Source organism: Quercus robur, chromosome 7, assembly GCF_932294415.1.
Source record: "Quercus robur chromosome 7, dhQueRobu3.1, whole genome shotgun sequence".
In the NCBI taxonomy this organism is placed as follows: Eukaryota; Viridiplantae; Streptophyta; class Magnoliopsida; order Fagales; family Fagaceae; genus Quercus; species Quercus robur.
In genome coordinates this window covers 50,210,007-50,223,206 of record NC_065540.1, presented here as the reverse complement: position 1 = coordinate 50,223,206, position 13,200 = coordinate 50,210,007, and the positions used below count along the sequence as shown (strand labels likewise).

Genomic DNA, 13,200 nt, shown 5'->3' with positions numbered 1-13,200 from the left:
ATAAAATTATATAAGCATTATTGAGTAGTAAATATCTAGCCGAAGGTTACCAGACAAGTTTTCAAGACCAAGAAATCATGGTGAACAAGATACTAGCCAACTACATAAAGGTTCCAATAAACATCATATTATATTCCACCTTTCAACATGTTTAAATTTCCTTGAACTGTTTCAAACAATAACAAAAAATATCTAAGCATTCAATCCACTTCAAATACACAGTTATCTCCACAAGTTCCTTCACTTCTGCACAGTTATCTTATAGAACTTTGTAATTCTTCTGGATGTCTCACTTGCAACAGCCATATCTCAACAAGTGACATTTCATCAAAATTATTATCTTTATATATCTTTAACCTCCCCTCCGCTCCATCATATTTGTATGGATTATTCCTAATCTTTCCCCCGATAGTAAAGGGCGATTGTGAAGGCAAAGTTGTCCATCCCTACAACAAGAGCAAGGAATTCATCATTAAAAACAGACATAGCAAAGGGCTGAATTATTCTTAAAAAGTTATTCTACCATTTCAATACTTATTTAAAAGTGATGGAAGTAGTATAATAAGACAATTAGTGTCTAAGTGTGAAGATTAGAGACAATGCCTTTGATCCATGAATTTATTGTGATCCATGAATCTCTTTTACCCAACTACCAATAAGGTGAGTATACGAATAATAAGTAGAAAAAAAAAAAATCAATTAAGTGCTTAAAAATTTGGAATGCAACTTATAACTGTCATTCAGGCATGGTATTAAGTATCAAAGTACCCTTCATGTCAGTACAAAAAAATGGTTTCCTTATTCCTATAAACACCTAAAGGTATGCCAAAAAGAAAAAGCTCATATCATTAAATCACTCGATATATTCATGTTAAAAATCATTCCATCCCCTGCAATTTGCTTAATTAACAAGTTCATATGGAGGTATCCTAGGAAGTTAGATAACTTTTGTACCAAATTGAATGTGCCAATGCCTCTGCTGAAATCATGAATGGATTCTTTATTGGTGATTAAATGACTTCTATTATTACATTGCCTGAATTGTTTGAGCAATAATTTCAGGAATTGTGTTTTTGAGATTTTAATAAATTGAAAAAATTGGCATTGCTCTAGGAAGTGTATTAAGTGGTGGAGGGAGTGTCCCTACTCCTTAGGCTATTGCACAGCAATGGATTGATGCAGTATTCACATAATTAAGAAGAGTAATAATCATTTTACCATTGTTCACTTCTAATGCATGTATCCCTCATGACATCTTAATCCTTACTACTATGACAATGTTATGAACTATAAGCTGACTTAGCCAACCAAAGATTATTACACCATGTTGCTCATCATAATCTCTAGAGATGGCAATAATATCTTAAGTTTTAAGAATTTCAATATCATTTGTACAAGCTCTTGTTTGATACTGGACAGAATTTTGCAAATACATGTCAAAATAGAATACTTTTATCATAGAAAAAAATTATACAGATCATAAAGAGTATACAATCTTTACATGCTATAGTGAACTTGAAATTTAAACAATACATTTTTTGACCATGGAAAAAGGAAGAAAGACCTCTTCTAGGCTTCTAGTTTTTCACATCTAGCTTTAATTTTTATCATTGAGCTTTGTGAAAAATCACTAATTTTTTCAATTTCAAAAGCATACAAAAGTAACATATATAGGAAAAAAAAACAAAAAAAAAACAAAAAATAAGCAAAAACCAATCTTAATACTTAGGAATCTACTCAAAAACCATCAAGATATAATAATTTGCATAAAAAAAGTAAGTTTCAAAAAACAATAAGATTCATTTAACCCTAACACTTAGGAATCTAATCAAAACCCATAAACCCAAAAAAACCCAATAAAATAATTCGAAATCCAAATTGGGAAAAATGGCTGATAGTTTTTAGACCCCTTAAAAACACATGGATCAATCTAGGTAATTAGCCAAGTTGTTACTTAGTCCAATTTAACAAATCTAGGTTATCACAATCACAAAGATCATATCATGCAAAGCAGCAGAAAAATAAATAACACAAGATATGATCACCCAGGAAACCAAACCGGTAAAAACCTAGGGAGGATTTGACCTAGCTATCCTCAAGGTAAACTTGAATCCACTATCTTGAAAGAATCGAAGTTCATACAATAAGACTTACAAGCCCCCACACTCAACTTCTTATTGCTACCAACCAGTAGAACTTACTGACACGACCACGTGCAAGCTCCGAATCCACAGACTCCTTCTTTCTTGGATTCACCACCAAATACAAACACACCCACTTGTGTTTTCTTTAAGCTTCAATGGTAGCAACCGAGTTGGTCATCAAGGTGTAGATAATATCTCCTCCTTGAAAACCCTAAGTTTGTGTAAAGGAAAGCTTCTCTAAATCTCACAAGAGATTTACACAAATAGCAATATGAGCAACACTAAAACGTGGCTAGGGTTTGTCTTTTATACTTATGACAAATTAGAAAACCCTAAACGTTTTAAACAACTACGGCTGAGTTGGAAATCTGCAGAAAAAAACATTCTGCCCGAGATTCGATCGATCGAGCCAGGTCGAAATGCACAATACTTTCTGCATTAGCTCGATTCCAACTTTACATAAAATGTACAACTTTGAGCAAGACTAAAACACTTCTAAACACATTGTTTTGATCATGGTTTGCCAACAATACACATTAGAGTTCTAAATACATAAATACCTAAGTCTTTAGAACCAAACAAACTCCCCCTTTGGCAGTCTGTGACAAAACACAACTAGAAGCTCAAAGTTTACAAAATAAAAGCCCTTTACACAAATAATGCTCATAAAACAAATTCAATCCTAACTACTATCCATCAGTTGCAAGTGTAGAAAGCAGCTCAATTGAATCAACCTGTATATTTCCTGAAACACTAAACAAAATGCATAACCGCATATGTGGAAAAAATACAAGTAAATAAAGTAAATTCTTGATTTCAAACAACACATAATAAAGACATATAACAATGAAAAACTCATAAATATAAATCAATAAACAGTTGAAAACAAGAAACATATAAGGTAATAAAAAATAACACTCCCCCTAACATGAATATCTCATCAAAAACATGGCAAGAGCTAAAAAGATAAAATACAATGTGAAGCACCTAGATACAATCTAAACTCCACAAGTTCCAACCAACAAAACACTCTCCCCCTGAAAACAAAAACTCTACAATGTACTCCCCCTTTTTGTGACGGAATGCCAAAGGGCAAACAAAATCCATCATCAAAAGGGAGGTGGTGTGGAAGAACGTCTAAACTGTGCCAACTCCGCACACAAAGCATGGATCTCATCGAGCACGTCCACCAAAATCTATCCATGAGCCGCCTAAACGGTCAAGACATGATCCAACGTACGTCGAATGTCTGAATCATCCGAAGTAGTCGGTGGAGGAATATCAGCATCAGCAACACCACCACCAAACGTCTCAGCAGCATCAGCACCTGTAGAAGAGGGAGGAGGGGGAACAGTATCAGATGACACACCTCTAGGACGCGAAGGAGCAACTCTCAAGTGAGCAGCCCTCTGTCTAAGAAAGGTGGCACCTATGGGAGCAACAACATGAACAGACTCACCAGAAGGGAAACAATCTAGACCCAAAAACAGCAGAATCCTATGAATGAAAATAGGATGAATAAGCGCATGCCCTATGGCAGAACTCCTATGAACCTCATTCAAAGAACGAAGGAACAGATGTGGAAAACTGATAGACGCACCAGAAACGAATGCATACAAAAACACACATCACTCTAGAGGGATGGTGTGGAGATGAGAAATAGGCCACAACGAATGACACGCTATCCGAAAGAAAAGATAGGCAATCTCGGTAGGCTCAACGAACGTGATCCGAGGATCAGAACCCCACTGGATAGATGACCCAATGATGTATGACATGACAACATCTAAGGGAGGAGACTCATTATAGGGGTAGTCAGGCTCTCGAACAACCGGAACCCCAAGAGCCTCAGCCACTACCCGAGGGGTAATGGTGAACTCAACACCTCATATCCAACTCCTAACAAGGGTGTTGGAATCATAGACATGGCAAGAGAGATTCGAGAAGAACTCTCTAATCAGGGCGGTCGTGGGTGGATGATCTATCTCTAAGAGAGGCAACCAACCTCTAGACTCAAATTTAGCCCTAATAGCCGAATCAATCTCATCTAAAATCACAGCACGCTCAGCCCAAATCTTACGCTTACAGTTCAAAGTCTTAAAGGCCTCTCTGCTTTTATCATTCCTAAACACCTCACTCCTAGAGGGAGACTCAGAGGAAGTGGAAAGGGTCCTGTGGGCTCTAGTTTTTCTAGGCATGGTGCCAGGATAAGGACCAAAACACAAAGCAAAGGAACAAAAAAAAAAAAAAAAAAAAAAAAAAAAAAAAAAAAAAAAAAAAACTCAAAGGACAGACTATAAGTTAGCACAAGAAAAATATAGAACAAAAACTATATGATGCATGAAGAGTTAAAATGGTATGATGCATGTCCTAATGTAGTGCAAGTAAGTTCAAATAAGTTTAAATTCACAAAATTGGCTTGAGCATAGAGTTTCTAATACAAAAATCCCCAAATTTTGAAAAACCACTTGATCAATTTAAAAGATATTGACTAATTGATTAGCATACAAGTAGATTTCAGAAAATAATGACCAATTACATCAATTCAACAAGCCAATTTCATCAATTTAGCCAAATTTGAACAAAATCCCCAATTCGGGTTAATTACAAGCCCTAGAATTTTCAATTTTACACAAAGCCCCAAATTGATCAAATTAACGAACATATATCATGAATATAACAATATAGGAACAAAACCCAATGATCAATTTCAGAAAAGGAGGATTGATTCAACAAAAATCCCAATTTTGAAAAGTTCCTAAAATCCCACAAAAATGCATGAGTTTATGCATGAAAACATGAAAATAAATGCAAAAGAAAGGGTATAAAGGTCTTACCGGCCTTGGGAGAGAAAAACCTTGCAAAAAGATTGGCCGAAAACAACAAAAAAATTCAGTGGAGCCTTGCCAAGTCGGAGAGAGAGAGAGAGAAGTTTGAAAAAGTTTTGAAAAAGTAGTTTGAACAAGTCAAATCTGAGTTTTTAAAAAACCTGATTCACGAGTTTCGATTGATCGAAAAACAGCTTCGATCGATCGAAACAAACAGAGACTCATTAAAAACAATTTTTAAAAAATTTCGATTGATCGAAAATCAGTTTCGATCGATCGAAATAGACAGAGGCTCACTAAAACATTTTTAAAAAATTTCGATTGATCGAAAAATAGAATGGATCAATCGAAACTGGCAGAGGCTTACTAATTTTGAGGAAAAACACAGTTTTTGAAAAAAAACATTTTGAAACAACTCAAAGCATTGAAATTGAAGAACAAAATGCATGAGTATGTGATGATGTGATTTTCAAAAACAAGAATTTAAGCCCAAAATTCCCAAAATTAAAATTTCTTACATTCTCCATAAATTTTCAAACAGCAAGTTAATTTTGCACAAAATTCAAGGTATTTGCAAAACTTGGTTGGTTAGACCATAAACACACACAAGAACATGTACAATGTTTAGCAATGAGTAACTTGTGTAGTGTGTGCAACTAGCAAAAACTTGAGATACATGTGAGGTGATATGTGAATAGCAATCAATCATAAAGTCTACAAAATTCATCACAAAGAATTTAAAAGAGACTATCACCTAAAGAGTTACATCATATAACTCCCACATCTCCTAAATCATAAGCTTGCAATCATGTAAGTTTCTTGAATTTATGCCTCATAATATACACACCAATTTTAAGTCATGTGATTTTGGCATCAAGCCTAATAGTACACACCAATTTTAAGTACTAAGCAATTTAAACCGAGGCTTCACCTTATGTTCTTTTTGTGCATGTGCTACACTTTTTCGAGCACAAAATCTTATGATATGCACTAAGGTGTTCATGATTGGCTAGTGAACAGTGGTGAGATGGTTATTTATGCCTTTCTCTAAAAGTTCAAATCCGACAGTCAAAAACATATGACTTCAAGATCAAGACAGAGTAATCAAAAACCATAAACATCTTTCCCACACAACATGCACTACAAAGTTTCAACTAGTAAAGTGCATTAAGTAAGCTCATCAAAGCTAAACAAGGTACAAAAGACATGTTATGTGAAAATAAATTGACCAACCTTGTTCTCAAAAACTAAGAAGAATAGTACAAAACACAATTTGCTTCCTTTTTCTTTTTTCTTTTTTTTTTATTTTAAAAAAAAAAAAACACCTAGAATGAAATGCATGAATGTTATGCAATGCAAATCCTAAAAAACAAACAACAAAAACAAAACCAAAAAACAATGGTCACAAAGGGTAGAGCAAAGTAGCACGAAGACCAAGAAGGCCAAGACAGATCAGGGACACAGAATCACACCAATTACTTGACAAAATGTCTCAAACTTACTTCTATCAAGAGGTTTGGTGAAAATGTCGGCATTCTGGCGTTCAGTAGGAATATACTTAAGACACATAATCTTTCTTTCAACAAGATCTCTAATGAAGTGATACCTAATCTCTATGTGCTTAGTCTTAGAATGTTGAACAGGGTTCTTAGATATGTCAATAGCACTAGAGTTATCACAGTAAACAACCATGGTATCTTGGGATATCCCATAATCAGTTAAAACCTTTTTCATCCAAAGAAGTTGTGAGCAACAACTTCCAGCAGCAATAAATTCTGTCTCGGCAGTAGAGAAGGACACATAATTTTGCTTTTTACTCATTCAGGCAACGAGATTAGCTCCAACATAAAAACACCCACCAGTGGTGCTTTTTCTATCATCAGCATTACCAGCTCAATCAGAATCATAGAAACTAGCAAGAGAAAGATTAGACTCTTTACTATAAAATAATCCGTAATCTCAAGTTCCACCAACATATTTAATTCTTCTTTTGACAGCATTTAAGTGTGAAACTTTAGGATTAGATTGAAATCTAGAACAAACACCAACACTAAAGGTAATATCAGGTGGACTAGCAGTCAAATATAAAAGGCATCCAATCATACTTCTGTATAATGTAACATCACCAAACTCACCTGACGGATCATTTGTTAATTTTGCATTGGCGGCCATTGGTGTTCTGGCATGTGCAGCATTGTCCAGTCCAAATCTCTTGACTAGATTCCTTGCATATTTTGCTTGGTTGATGTAGATCCCTGAGTTCGTTTGCTTCACCTGTAATCCTAAGAAATAAGTTAGTTCACCAACCATACTCATTTCAAACATCGCCTTCATTTCATCTGCAAAAGTATGAGCAAAAGAGTCATTAGTAGTACCAAAAACAATATCATCAACATAAATTTGAGCTACAACAAAACTGTTCTTATCCATGCTCAGTGAGATATGCAATCAATCTATCATACCAAGCCCGTGGAACTTGTTTCAAACCATACAGAGCTCTCTTCAATTTATACACATCATCCGGTCTGTGAGGGTCAACAAAACATTTTGGTTGTTCAACATATACTTCTTCTTGCAGCATTCCATTCAAGAAAGCACTTTTGACATCTATTTGATATAGCTTGAAGTTCAGATGACTAGCTATAGCCAACAGTATCCTAATGGATTCCAATCTTGCTACTGGTACAAAGGTCTCATCAAAGTCAATCCCTTCCACTTGTGTGTAGCCTTGAGCAACAAGTCTTGATTTATTTCTGATAATAGTGCCATGTTTATCTGACTTGTTCTTAAAGATCCATTTAGTTCCAATTACATTTACACCCTTTGGTCTAAGAATAATTCCCACACATCATTCCAAACAAATTGATGAAGTTCTTCATGCATAGAGTTTACCCAATCAGCATCTTGAAGTGCCTTATCTACCTTTTTCGGTTCAAATTAGGATAGATAGCATAAGTGTGTAATTACACTTAAGGCTTTTTACCTTAATCTCATGTTATCATTCAAACTTCCCAATATATTTGAGGAGGGATGATTAAGCCTTACTCTAGAGGAAGGACCTTTAACTAGAGATGTGGATGTACCTTTCTGTTCTGATGAAGGACTAAACTCATGTTGAGCCTGTTGAGTCTCATGAACTGGAGTGAATGGTTCAGGACTTGATGGCACGGAAATGAGTCATTACTATCTTCAATTGATGGAACTCCTCATCACTATGTTTCCCAACATAATCAACAGGAAGTGAGTCATTAACCTCCATAGGCTTATCTTAAACCGGAGTAGTACTTTCTGAATGTGCTTCTGGACATACTTCGTCATTGATCAAAACATTTGACGTTTCCATGACAGTTTTGGTTCTCAGATTATACACTCTATATGCTCTACTAGTAGAGGAGTACCCTAGAAAATATCCTTTGTCACTCTTTGCATCAAATTTTTCTAGGTTCTCTCTATCACGTAGAATGTAACAATCACTACCAAATATCCTGAAATACTTAACAACCGGCTTCTTTCCTCTCCAGAGTTCATAAGGAGTCTTCTTGGAATCAAGTCTGAAATACACCCGGTTGAATGTATGACAAGCAGTGTTAACTGCTTCTCCCCAGAAGGATTTTGGTAATTTTTTATTGTGTAGCATGACACGTGCCATCTCCTGAACGACCCTATTTTTCCGTTCAACTATTCCATTTTGTTGTGGTGTCTTGGGTGAAGAAAACTCTTGATGTGTGCCTTGTTCATTGCAGAATGTAGCCAACTTGGTATTCTCAAATTCTCTTCCTTGGTCACTTCTGATCCTGGCTATCACAGTATCTTTTTCAACCTGCAATTTCTTACACAGATGTATCATCTTCTCAAGAGCCTTAGCTTTATCTTTCAAAAGCACAACCCAAGTATATCTGGTAAAGTCATCCACAACCACTAGAATATATTTCTTTCCTCTTAAACTCTAAACTCGAGCAGGACCCATAAGATCAATGTGCAGTAACTCCAGAGGTCTTGAAGTTTGAACACTAGCTACAGACGGATGTTTAGATTTTATCTGTTCACCTATCTAACATGGTCCACATATGCACTTATCTATCTTCTCAAACTTCGGTAAACCAACAACAGCATCACATTTGGAAATCTTTTCTAATTGCTTAGGACTTGCATGCCCCAACCGTTGATGCCACAAATCAACTTGATCAATCTTTGCACTAAAACACTTGTTACTTATGCTTGGTGTCAATCCATAACAGTTGTCCACTGTCCTTACACCAACACACATACAGTCACCTCCTCCATCAAATATCTCACATTCATACTTAGTGAAGAGAACATTCAGTCCATTGTCGCAAATTTGACTGATGCTGAGTAAATTTGCCTTCAGTCCATTAACATACCAAACATCTTCAAAGACTGGTAACCCTGGGATGTCCACAGTTCCAATGCCTCTGATTACAAATTTGCTTCCATCTCCAAAAGTGATTCTCCCAATCTTTCTTTCAAAGAAGATCTTGAATAATCCTTTGTTTCCTGTCATATGCCTGGAACAACCACTATCCAAATACCAAAGACAAGAATCACGTGCCTTTAAGGCGGTTAAGGTAGTATAACACAAATAATTATTATCACATATGATAAGACCAAGACGTCCAAGGAAAGATTTAACAAAATCAACAAGTGACAAATACACAAAGTAAGCAAGTTGATGAATAAGCAAAAAGAATTTCCAAGAATCCATAACAACAGGGGTCAAGGATTAGCTCAGTGATCAAAAGATCAACAACAAGAAAGCAACCCGCTCTAATACCACTTGATAGTTTTTAGACCCCTTAAAAACACAATTGGATTAACCTAGGTAATTAGCCAAGTTGTTACTTAGTCCAATTTAACAAATCTAGGTTATCACAATCACAATGATCATATCATACAAAACAGTGGAAAAATAAATAACACAAGATATGATCACCCAGGAAATCAAATCGGTAAAAACCTGGGAAGGATTTGACCTAGCTATCCTCAAGGTAAACTTGAATCCACTATCTTGAAAGAATCGAAATTCATACAATAAGACTTACAAGCCCCCACGCTCGACTTCTTATTGCTACCAACCAGTAGAACTTACTGACACGATCACGTGCAAGCTCCGAATCTACGGACTCCTTCTTTCTTGGATTCACCACCAGATACAAGCACACCCGCTTGTGTATTCTTTAAGCTTCAATGGTAGCAACTGAGTTGATCATCAAGGTGTAGATAATATCTCCTCCTTGAAAACCCTAAGTTTGTGTAAAGGAAAGCTCTTCTAGATCTCACAAAAGACTTACACAAACAGCAATATGAGCAACACGAAAACGTGGCTAGGGTTTGCCTTTTATACTTAGGACAAATTAGAAAACCATAAACGTTTTAAACAACTAGGGCTGAGTTGGAAATCTGCAGAAAAAAAACATTCTGCCCGAGATTCGATCGATCGAGCCTAAGCTTCGATCGATCGAGCTAGGTCGAAATGCACAATACTTTCTGCATTAACTCGATTCCAACTTTATATAAAATGTACAACTTTAAGCAAGACTAAAACACTTCTAAACATATTATTTTGATCATGGTTTGCCAACAATACACATTAGAGTTCTAAATACATAAATACCTAAGTCTTTAGAACCTAACAATGGCAAATCATGAAAAACAAACAGTTGGATCATAGCTCATGGCAGCTCCGATATGTTTACAAGCTCCACGCACAACTCCGGCGACCTGTGTGGCGGTGTGATTCGGTATGTGGTGTGGTGGAGGTTCGGGCAAGCAAAGGATGGCACAACCCCAGAGGAGTAAGTAGAGGTTTGAGGAAGCAGTGGGCATGGCGAGAACTCTTTCTTCTTCGAAATCGTTCTACTCTAGCGATCTGTGTGGCGGTGGTGGAGGTTCAATGTGAACAAAGAAAAGGAAGCAGAGGTGAACGACGTGAAGGAAGCAGAGGCTGTGAGTGTGAATTTTTTTTTTCTTTGGAAGTCATTCAGTTTCTTTAGAAATAGGTTAATGAGAGTAATTAATGAGATCTTAATAAGAACATTTGTAATAATGAGAGTCTTTTTTTAACCATTGGATCTACTTAAATCCAACGGTTTAAAAAATGTATAACTCTTTGAAGTTACACCTGGTGTAACTTGAACCCATCTCTTATTCTAAATATTAATTAATAATTTTGAGTTTCTAGTATAGTTTTTAGTATATAAGAGGAGTAATGCTACTATCACAAATTATTTTACAATATTTTTACAAACTGTTGATGTGTCCAACTTCTTATTAGTTTTCATCTAGGCTCACCATTAACATCACTTTTTTATTTACCAATAATCACCTACTACATTAACAGTTTGTAAAAAAATTTATATCTCTAACATTATACCTGTATAAGAGATAAGCCTTTTCAACATTGATTAGTATAAAGTCGATTGAATTAATTGATATTTAAATATAAAAGATACTACTTAAGACCTCATATTAGGATGCTTTTGTAAATGATGCTTCTTCTTTTTTTGGTAGAAAGAGAAATTCATTCAAAACTAAGCAATAAACAAAGTATTTTTTCGTAAGAATCAGTAAATGATTTTGGTATGTTTGTCCTTTTTTTTTTTTCTTTTTTCTTTTTTTTTTTAATGAAATGATGTTTTATAAGAAAAGTTGTTGGTGTGGGGACCATGTACACAGACTATTGTCGAATATATTTTATGTGGCCCAATTAATTGAAAGCAAAGAATTAAACTACTTCTTTGGAAGATAGCGTGGCTGCAGATAATCCCAACTCAACATGGGTTCCAAAAGAGGTGGAAATTTTAGTTCATCTTTTTATAGAATGTCCCTTTCACCTTGGGTAATTAGTAGAAACTAACTTCTACAGTAAAAATAAAAAAAATAATAAAAAAAATCAGTAGTAACTAACTTGCAAGTACCAGCAGAGGAAGAGAGAAAATTTATATTGTTCGCAACTATTTGTTATGGGGAAATATTAAAAAGGTGAAAATATTATTTTCATCCATATATTTTTATTCTATTATCATTTTGGTCCTTATTTTTTTATTTTATCGTTTTTAGTCTTTAAATGAAAAAAGTGTTCCATTTTAATCTTTATCGTTACTTACTTAACGGAAATATTCTACATAGCAAACAGAATGCTAACGTAGCCAATAAAATAATATTAAAAAAATTATTTAGCATTAAAAAATTTCATGTTAACATAAAGTAATAATTAAAAAAAGATTCATAAGCATCCACATATACCTTTGATTCTTAAAAAATTAATTTATCCATTCTAAGAAAATAAAAAATAAATAAAGAACATGTTCTTCCTCAAATAATATGTTTGGTTGCTGAGGACATTAAAAAAATAAAGAATAGACCCAACATGGAACACGTAAAATCTAAGGGCACTAATCTACAAAATACAAAGATTTTCAAAGATTCAAAACACAAAGAACACAAACCCAAACCCAACAATCAATCTCCAGCAAACCCAGAACATCACATGAACCCAGAAAAATGAAAAATCAAACCCTCCACAAATATCAAACCCAGAAAACAAACCATAAATTTCAAACCCAAAATAATTCCAAAAAAACAAAGACCATAAGATCTAAATCTCTTCAAACCCAACTGATTCTTGCAATTTCCCAATACCAAAAAACCCACATGAAACTGAAAATCCAAACCCTGATGAAACTAAAACCAAAACCCAAAGACGAAGGAGTTTATTGCGGTGATGAAGAGGTGGGGGCTTGACCACACAAACTTAAATTCGACAACCCACACCACCTTTAACCCCAGATTCGAAGCCGCCAATTTAGTTAGCCCATGGGTTTAGAGAGAAAGCCACTGTTGGTTTTGGCCATGGATTTAGAGATAGAAAGTTTGGGTTTTCGTCCATGGGTTTAGAGAGAGAGAGAGAGGGGGTTGGGTTTTCGACCATAGGTTTAGAGAGAGAGAGAGTCGGGTTTTCGGCCAAGATTTAGAGAGAGAGAGAGAGAGAGAGCTCACCTTCAGTCAGCCCGTAGAGAGAAAGAGAGAGCTTAAGAGACTTCCATTTGATCTTGTAGATTTTTGTAGAGAGAGTGAAAGCTTGGAGTATTTCGTAGAGAGAGAGAGAGAGAGAGAGACCTTGGAAAATAATCAAATTAGCTTATAACTCCGTACATATGCATGGAAACATTTAAAGATATACAGTAAGATGTTGTTGAGGTCTAAAAAAT

The 13,200-nt window shown here is 35.2% G+C and overlaps 1 protein-coding gene across 2 annotated transcripts in view; it reads right to left on the bottom strand.

Annotated features, from left to right (window-relative positions):
• LOC126693796 (cytochrome P450 81E8-like) overlaps positions 1 to 13,200 on the bottom strand; it is a 124,576-nt gene that overhangs the window by 87,663 nt on the left and 23,713 nt on the right. The window lies entirely within an intron of this gene.